This window comes from Odocoileus virginianus, chromosome 27, assembly GCF_023699985.2.
Source record: "Odocoileus virginianus isolate 20LAN1187 ecotype Illinois chromosome 27, Ovbor_1.2, whole genome shotgun sequence".
Lineage (NCBI taxonomy): Eukaryota > Metazoa > Chordata > Mammalia > Artiodactyla > Cervidae > Odocoileus > Odocoileus virginianus.
The window spans coordinates 36,391,015-36,400,456 of NC_069700.1; the positions used below are offsets into that span (position 1 = coordinate 36,391,015).

Below are 9,442 nucleotides of genomic sequence, written 5' to 3' on the forward strand. Positions count from 1 at the left end.
TTTCATTCACCTCGTGATCCTGAAATTCAATTCTCGCAGAGCTGTAGTTTTCACTGGGAGCAAGTCTAAGGTTGTTGGGAGAAGAGATGTTGATGTGTTTATTCACAAACACACGTTTTAAAAAACTGTGTGTTGCTGGCCTGTGGGGTTTTGTTTCCACACTCTTTCTGCCTGCACAGGATCTGGGTACAGTTTGGCTGGCATTTCCATGAACTGAGAGGAGCCCAAAGGGTGTGTTTAAGCCACGGCGGATAATTCTTTCTTTGATAAAGACAGACCTGTTCTGGCCAATGCACAGGAAGATAGGAGACACAGTGGGCTGGTGATAAGGGCAAAAGGCTAGGAAACTCAGAGTAAGAATTTTTTTTTTTTTACTTACTAGGCTTGTCATTGTGAGCCATTTACTTAGTTTGTGTTAGCCTCAGCTTTCTTACCTGTGAAATGGGAACCAGTGTGTCTATTTTACTTTCCTCACAGGATGACTGACTGTGAGGATGAAATAATCGAATGTGTGTGCAAATGCTTTGGAGTAGTAAAGTCCCACAGGGACTTCCCCGATGGTCCACGCTCCCAATGCAAGTGGCCCTGCTTAGGAAACTAGAGCCCACGTGCTTCAATGAAGACCTGGGATAATAATTAATTATTAAGATAATAATTAAAGATAATAAAGATAATGGTTAAGATAACTGTAGCTTTTGGAATTATAAAATGATTGAATGAAGATGAGTAAAAATGTCATAAACTTACTAGATTAGAAGTAAGATAAGAGATTTTGAAAATATGCTACTTAAACAATACCAAATATTTTACTATCCAAACAAAAACAGCCATCTCCTAAGCCCTTTTCCTTTTAGAATAAAGACTCTTGACTTTCAAAATATTACCCAGATTCTAGCTTGATATGGGAATGGTTTAGGTCTTCTACTCTGCCTATTAAGAATAATCTTTTTAATTTCATTTTAAAAAAAGAGACCAGCAAGTTTTAACATGGTGCCTGTGACAATGGTAATTGTCTGGAATATCTCAATTTCTAGGGACCTCGTTGGTCATAAGGCCTTCACAAACTATAATGTTTATGGTCCCTTTAACTCTTCAAACCAAAAATTCTCAACCAGTATCTCCTTTTGGAGGGCAAGGGATATGAATATCCCTCCTAAGGAACATATGTCCCTTACATTTTTCCTGTGTGGCAGTTCTCAAATCTGGCCCTCTTTCATCATCTCTAAAGCCATCCTCCTAACCTGGGCTTGCTTATCTTTTGCCTGGATACTTCCTCAGCCTTCCATATTGCCAGCAGTAGGAGGTTCTGCGCTCACACTTTGGCCTTGCTTCCAAGTGGTGCTAAATTATTTACTCATTCCTCACTGATTTCTATGCAGTTTCCTTCTCGTTAAACTAAATTCACCCTTTGCCTGTATGTCTCCAGACCAAACACAGTATTTTGCTCATTTTAGGTTGTCAGTTCAGTTCAGTCGCATCTGACTCCTTGCAACCCCATGGACCGCAGCACTCCAGGCCTCCCTGTCCATCACCAACTCCCAGAGTTTACTCAAACTCGTGTCCATTGAGTCGGTGATGTCATCCAACCATCTCATCCTCTGCATCCCCTTCTCCTCCTGCCTTCAATCTTTCCCAGAATCAGGGTCTTTTCAAATGAGTCAGCTCTTTGCATCAGATGGCCAAAGTATTGGAGTTTTAGTGTTGACATCAGTCCTTCCACTGAACACCCAGGACTGATCTCCTTTAGGATGGACTGGTTGGATCTCCTTGCAGTCCAAGGGACTCTCAGTACATGTCACATCCAACTGAATAATTTTCTTGATCAAACTTGCAGTATAAACTGGACTCTCTGTGAGCTAACATAAGTGTCCTTGCCCCTGTTGATATAAAACATGAGTTTAGAGTTTTCAGTGTAAATCCTGGAAAACAAACCACCTCGGTGAGATGGAAGACCAGTGATATGGGAGGTAAGAGGGCAACCATATCCTTCACCCCAGGACTCAGGAGAACACTCTGGGTTTCTCCTCTTGGAGAGATGGTCCAGGATCCCAGCAGGGAAGCTGGAGTTTGGCATGTTTAGAGGTGACAGTTCGCGATGTGTTGGTGAGGACAGGGTTGTCTCTGTACTGTTCACTGTTGTTTCTATTCCAGCACCCAGAACAACACCTAGCATGAAGCAGACACTCAATAACTCTTTGCTAATGGCATGCATAAATGAAGACCAGATGATCCATGTGTTGTTAAATGCAGCAAAAAGTTTGAAAAAGCTCAGGGCTAACATGAAGTCATACAAGCATTCTGGAAAATGTTAGATTTGGGGAAATGGAAACTGAAAGCTGCTCAGTCATGTCCGACTCTTTGTGACCCCATGGACTGTACAGTCCATGGAACTCTCCAGGCCAGAACACTGGAGTGGGTAGCCTTTCCCTTTTCCAGCGGATCCTCCCAACCCAGGGATCAAACCCAGGTCTCCCGCATTGCAGGTGGATTCTTTACCAGCTGAGCCACCAGGGAAGCCCAAGAATACTGGAGTGGGTAGGCTTTCCCTTCTCCAGGGGATCTTCCCAACCCAGGAATCGAACCGGGGTCTCCTGCATTGCAGGTGGATTCTTTACCAATTGAGCTATCAGGGAAGCCCTGGGGAAATGGAGGAATCTGTCTTTTTTGGAGTTCCTTGGTTCCTCCCAACGAGACACCATTGTTGGCTCCCTACCTCCCAAATTCCCATCGAAATTCTGGAATGAGCACGTGAAGAGGGAGACTCCGAGTTGACACTGTCCATGTGCCCAAAACATGCCATGGTTTCTGTGGGGTCCTGTGTGGTTCTGCATTAGATGCCCATGAGCACTGTTGTTCTGAAAGCACTATGTGTCTGGGATGCAAATGGAAAAAGACCTGGCGGAACCCTCTGAGGGAGGCAGGCACCGTGGCACGTTATTTGGCCTCCCTCCTCTGTTGCATGGGGCCTCCCCAGTGGCACAGCAGGAAAGAATCAACCTGCAATGCAGGAGACACTGGAGATGCAGGTTCTATGTCTGGGTTGGGAAGATGCCCTTCAGGAGGAAATGGCAACCCACTCCAGTACTCTCGTCTGGAGAATCCCATGGACAGAGGAGCCTGGCAGGGTACAGTCCGTGGGGTCACAAAAGAGTCGGACTCTGTGGCATGCTTTATGAATTCCCAAAGTCTTCACCAGCATCCACCCAGAGGCCACATCCTCAGTGTCTTCTGTAGGGTACCGCTCTCTGTTCCATCAGGAGGCTGTGATTGCTGCTGCTCCTTCTGTCTTTACTCCAGTCCATAAAGAGAGGAGAGGGCGGCAGTGACATCCAGCCTGGGAGGTGTGGGGGTGAGCTGGAAGGATGTGCTTCTCAGGAGACCACCCCTAGAGGCGCCCATGCTGGGCGGCGAGAAGCTGAGCAGGATTATAGGCAAAGAACTGCCGTGACCCCGGTGGTAACGGGAAAGAGGTGTTGGGGAAACTCTGAAACTCTGACCAGGCAAGACGGTAGCCACTTGCATGAGTTGTCTTAACAGCAGGAGATCTCGGTCAGGAGCACAGAACTACTGGAAGAAATTGGGAAAAGCCTAAAGGAGAGAGGAGATGCCAGCTCTTATGTCCTACCAACCCACCAGAATCCTCGCTGGAATCCATCTTGACGGAGAGATGCGCACACCACCAGGAAGGACCCTGAGTCACGATGACTGGCCAGAGACGACCCGGAAACCTACCCAGGTACCATGACGCCTGCACGTGTGAGCCATGTGCGGAAGAGCTCTCCTGGGTTCTCTGACCTCCTCCTGCTCTCTGATCAGGGTCCTTCCCAATGGAGTCTCTTGTTTTATCAGTCCGTGTGTCTCCTCTGACCATTCATTTCTGAGTGTTAAACAAAAGCCCATTCTTTGGTCCTGGAAAGGGCCCCACTTCCTGCAACAGAGTTACAGGAAGCCAGAAGGTTTAGATGGAGGGCTCTCCTTGCTGGTATCCAGAGGAAAGTTGGGCATGCAGTAACCTGGAAGGGACTGTGATACAGGCAGAATGGAGAGACATGTCTGAACACATGGTCTCAATCCTTCATAACTCTACCAGGAAGTCTCCTTCCCTGCCATTGCCTTCCACACTGTAGAGTCAAAACCAGAGGCCCGGGAGAAGAGGCAGGACACAGCTGGTCTCTAAAAGCCTCTCCCTGTGGGCCTGAGTCTCTCTGGTTCACTGATTTCTCCCAAGGCCCATATGGCTGTCACCAGAGAAGAGCAATTTTATGGCTCATTGTCAAGTACATGAAACTACCTCAACCCATGTGTTTTGAGGAAGTACGTTTTCTTTCTCTTTGGAAGGAGTTCCCTTTCAATGTTTTTTTTCCTTAGGGATCGTTTCTTGTGATAAAATGCAGTAGTCAAAGGTCGCCAGAAACAAATCAATATTTCAACAAAGTTAGGTTTATTTCATTCTCTTCCTTGTCTCCTCCCTCCCGAGAGATTGTATTAAACCACAGAAACATGATGAATAAGGATCATTTACAAGTATATTGTTTCTCAGTGCCCAACAAGTGATACAAAGGATGAACTGCTGTCCTGAAAGAGGATTCTGACCAGAGACAGAATCTGACTAACCCTACACGGCGTGCCTTCTGGAAAGGTCAGGTTTCTGCCTTCCCCAAGGTCAGTTTCCTTTACCTCTTTCAGACAAGGGCTGTCAAAGATCAGCATATAATGAATGATGTGCCTGGCAAGTAAATGTCTTTCTAATATGGACAACCTTGAAAGAAAATGTACTAGCAGTTTTTTTTTTTCCTTTAGATCTTTTACCCGTTATGTGTATCAACAGTACACACAAAACTGGTGGTCCAGAAACCAGTAAAATTAAGCTGAAAAGTATGCCTCAGTATATTACTGTACAGCCTCACTTTATGTGATTCCCACCCCTTTTAATTCTTAGGAAGTCATGAAATTCAAGATCTGTGAGAGTCAGCAGTCCTTATGCTTTTTTCTTGTTTTTTTTTTTTTTTTTTGTTAGTTGAATTAACCTTTTAAAACTAAAAAAGTGTTTACTTATTTATTGTAGTGTGTTGAGTCTTTGTTGTGGAATGGGACACGTGGGCCCTCCATGTGGGATCTTAATGCTCCGATCAGGGATTGAACCTGTGTCTTCTGCGTTGCAAAGTGATTCTTAACCATTGGACCAACACAGAAGTCCCTTCTTGTTGTTTTGATGTTAGTAGATTTAGGAAACAAGCTATTCATTCATTCAGATGAAGTTACCATGCCATTGGGCATACAGAATAGAGACAGATATGGACCTGGCCTCTTAGGAATTCAAAGCCCCAGGACACCCTTCCTTCATTGTGCTTTAGCACCACCTCTGAAACAAAGCAGCAGCAGAATACTTCTCTTTTGAATATATGGCATGTACATGACTCATTGTATTTATGACTCTTTAAATGAATTAAGAGGAAGTTCCTAGGGTATTGTGCAGATTAAGCAAAAGGTAGTTGTGATAGGTTGCAAAAATAGCCACAACTTATTTCATCCCCATACGCATCCCCTTTTGCAATGTGAATTTATGGTCTTCCCCTCAAGAAGTTCATTCTGTTTCTCCATCCAGTAAATCTGGGCCTGGACGTGTGACTTGCTTGGCCAACAGGACAGAACAAATGGACTGTGAGTAGAGACTTGAAAAATGCTTGTGCGTCAGGCTCGCTCTCCTGCTGCACTTGGAGCAGTGTGGACGAGCTGGAGCTCCCCTGCTGGATGGAGAGAGACACAGGGCCATGGACATATCACTCCAGCAAACATATGCCACCCACCGGAGCTGTCTGATGGAAGCCACCCTAGACCACACAGCTCCAGCTGCCCCACCAACTACCATTAGATGCCTGAGCAAGCTGGCACACACCAGTTGGGCAGACTCAGCCTGGCGATCCCCACTGGCAAGCTTGTGTTGAATTCTTTCTAACCAACAGAATTGTGCAAAGTAATAAATTTATTATTTTAAGTCACATTTTTGGGTGCTGTTCTGCAGCAAAAGCAATTGATACAATCCAATTTTTTAATCTCTTAACACAAAAATATTTAATTTAACCTATCCTAACTACAGGTTTAGGATGAGTTCAGAAAGTAAAAGTTTAAGTAGTCTATATTGTAAAATTTCTTAAGACTGCCTGTTAATCCTATTGACATTTTTACCTGAGGATTTAAACAATTGGGAGAGAGCCTAAAAAAAAAAAAAAAAAGATGCTTTATAGAGGTGTGATTGATATACAAAAAGCTGGAGATGTTTAAGGTATACAACTTGATGTGTTTGGGAATTGGCAGAGATTGTTATTGTTTATTATTATTATTACTTGTAGTACTGGTCCAAAATTGAAACTGGTTAGGGGTAAGATTTCCAGTTAATAGAGGTATAGAATCACAGCTTATTGTCCCAGCTTTTACTCTGGCTCTGCCTAATATACTGCAAATCAATGTTTACTTCATGAGTGGTATTTAGTGTTTTTCAATTAAAAACCAAGCTGTGTTTTTAATATGGAAATTACTATGATGAGTTATACCCACTGTCTATCTGTCGCTCACTCCCTCTATGTGTTGGCAGTTGGGCTGCATTCTAGGATGTGGTAGTCAGCATCCTTGGGTATAAGCCTGTGGAGGCAGCAGTTGTGTCTGTGCTTTGCTGCCTGAGACTCCTCCACCCCCTGGAATCTGGTTTCGCTCTACTACAACAAGGAGGGCCTCTGCTCAAGGTCACAGCTCCGTGTTGCTAAATCCAGTGGACACTTCCAACTTCTATTTTCACATCTTAGCCGATGTGCCCTGATAGCCAGTTCCTTCCTGAAGTATGTTCTTCTTGTAGCTTCCGTCACACTCTCATCTTCTGGTTTTCTTCCTACTGCCCTGAATATGCCGCAGCCTCCTTTGAGGGCTCTTTTGTATCCCTTCATCCTTTAAATATTGATGTTCCTCAGGGTCTGTCCTGGGTCACCTTCTATTTTTATTACACACACTCTTCCCCCAGCAATCTCATCCCTTACACATGTTCTTGTCTTCTATGCGAATCTCTTCTGAATTACTGTCTCTATTTGAAGTCTCTCCTGAGCATCAGAAGTCAAGCCATTCACGGAGCAGCTTCTCTCTGATGGCTCAGTCTCAGCCTGTCCCAGACCGAAGGCTGAATCCTTCTCCCCTCCCCCTGGCCACACACTGTTTCCTTTTGCCCCCCACCCACCCAATTCATCAGCTCCTTATATGGATCAAACCAGTGAGCAACACTATCATCCTTGTGATGACTGAGGAGAGCAACCATCTTTAACTTCTCCCTTGCCTCTACCACAGTCCTAAATTAATAGACTAATCTTGTCCATTCCTCCCTCTCAATAGCTCTTAAATAAATCCAGTTTTCTTTAGCTTTCTCTCTCTCCAGTTCAGAGAATGTGTGCTCCCAAATCACCTGTCTCTATGCCACCCAAGTCCCAGAATGCCAGACACTTGAGTCCGTTGTCCTTTTCATTTTGCCAGGTAGTACCTGCCTTGAAGCTGCAAAGAAAAGTGCACTGGATGACTTAGTCTGTAAAGGCCAGAGGGCTTGGAAATGTGTGTGTGTGTATGTGAAATCTTATTTGCTTAAAAATTTGATCCAGGGAGGAGCCAAGATGGCGGAGGAATAGGACGGGGAGACCACTTTCTCTCCTACAAATTCATCGAAAGAACAATTGAACGCTGAGCAAACTTCACAAAACAACTTCTGATCGCTAGCAGAGGACATCAGGCGCCCAGAAAAGCAGCCCATCATCTTCGAAGGAAGGTAGGACAAGATATAAAAGATAAAAAGAGAGACAAAAGAGCTAGGGGACGGAGACCCGTCCCGGGAAGGGAGTCTTAATAGAGGAAGTTTCCAAACACCAGGAAACCCTCGCACTGGCGGGTCTGGGGGAAGTTTTCGAATCTCAGAGGGCAACCTAACTGGGAGGAAAAATAAATAAAACCCACAGATTACGTGCCTAAAAGCAACTCCCAGCAGAAAAGTATCCCAGACGCCCGCATCCACCACCAGCAAGTGGGGGCGGAACGGAGAGGAGCGGGTGGCATTGCTTAGGGTAAGGACCGGGCCCGAAGGCCCTGAGGGCAATTGGAGGGAGCTAATATGAGAGAACAACTTAAACTGTGGGATAGCAAGAGAGAGAGAAAATTAACCGGCCCAAACACACTGCGGGCCCGTTCGCAGAACAAAGGGACTGAGCAACTCCAGAGAAGAGCTAGCTGGCGGCGGACTGGCCCATCCCCACCGGAGGCAGGAGGCAGGGGGGAGGGGAAAGGGGCAAACTTGGCCCCAGAGACGGCACCCCCTACCACACTGCAAACAGGCCTCCAGCTTGTAACCAAAGACTTCGTGAGATTCTGGATGGTTGACATCCGCCGGGAGGGTCGTGGCTAAACACAAGGCGCACGCACCCGACTGGCACAGGCGGAAACTGAGGCTGGGGCCGCGGAGGGGAGAAGGCACACCGCACCCAGGGAGAGTGTGCCCGTCAAGCTCCTGGCTGCCTGAGCTGCTCGGGCCGGGACGGCACAAAACGCAGGCCCAACTGAGTCCGCGCTTTTGTGGAGTACCCGAAAACTGGAACCGCACGCAACACAGGGCGCGCTCCATGTAGAGCAGCCGGGAGCCTGAGCAGTGTAGACGGGGAAAGCACTGACACCCGTGAGCGGGGCAAACCCAGTGTGGCCGGAACACTGCGAGTGCTCCCCACACACAGCGATATCTGTCTGCAGCGCCCCGCCCTCCCCGCAGCAGGACTGAACAAGCGAACCTAAACAAGAGACCACCTCTGCCCGCCTGTGTCAGGGCGGAAATTAGACACTGAAGAGACCGGCAAACAGAAGCCAAATAAACAAAGGGAACCGCTTCAGAAGGGACGGGTGCAACATATTAAAATCCCTGTAGGTAACACCGACTACACCGGAAGGGGCCTGTAGATATCAAAAAGTGTAAGCTGTAATGAGGAGCTATTTGAAACTGAACTGAACCCACACTGACCGCAACAGCTCCAGAGAAATTCCTAGATATATTTTTACCTTTTTTTTTCTCTTTTATTTTTTTTTTAAATTCCCTATTACTCCCCCATTACTCCTTAACTTTCATTTTCATATATTTTTATGATCTTTTTAATTAGGAAAAAATTTTTTTCTTGTTTTTTTTTTCTTTTTTTATCTTATTTTCTTTTAAAGTCTTCTATTACTCCTCTATTACTCCTTAATTTTCATTTTCATTTCACTACAACCTTGCAAAAAAAAAAAAAAGAGAAGCCCTATTTTTAAACCAAACTTCAGATATATTTCTAAATTTTTTTGAGTTTTTGTTTTTAATATTGTATTTTTAAGAGTCTAACCTCTATTCTAGATTTTTAATCTTTGTTTCTCAGTATGTGAGAAAACAAAAATCTGGACA

The 9,442-nt window shown here is 45.4% G+C and overlaps 1 long non-coding RNA gene across 1 annotated transcript; it reads left to right on the forward strand.

Annotated features, from left to right (window-relative positions):
- Window positions 1–343: 343 nt before the first annotated feature.
- Window positions 344–9,196, forward strand: LOC139031464 (uncharacterized). The gene is made up of 3 exons (XR_011483961.1): window positions 344–3,736; window positions 4,541–4,662; window positions 5,606–9,196. It is a non-coding gene; the product is annotated as an uncharacterized lncRNA (long non-coding RNA).
- The last annotated feature ends 246 nt before the right edge of the window (window positions 9,197–9,442 follow it).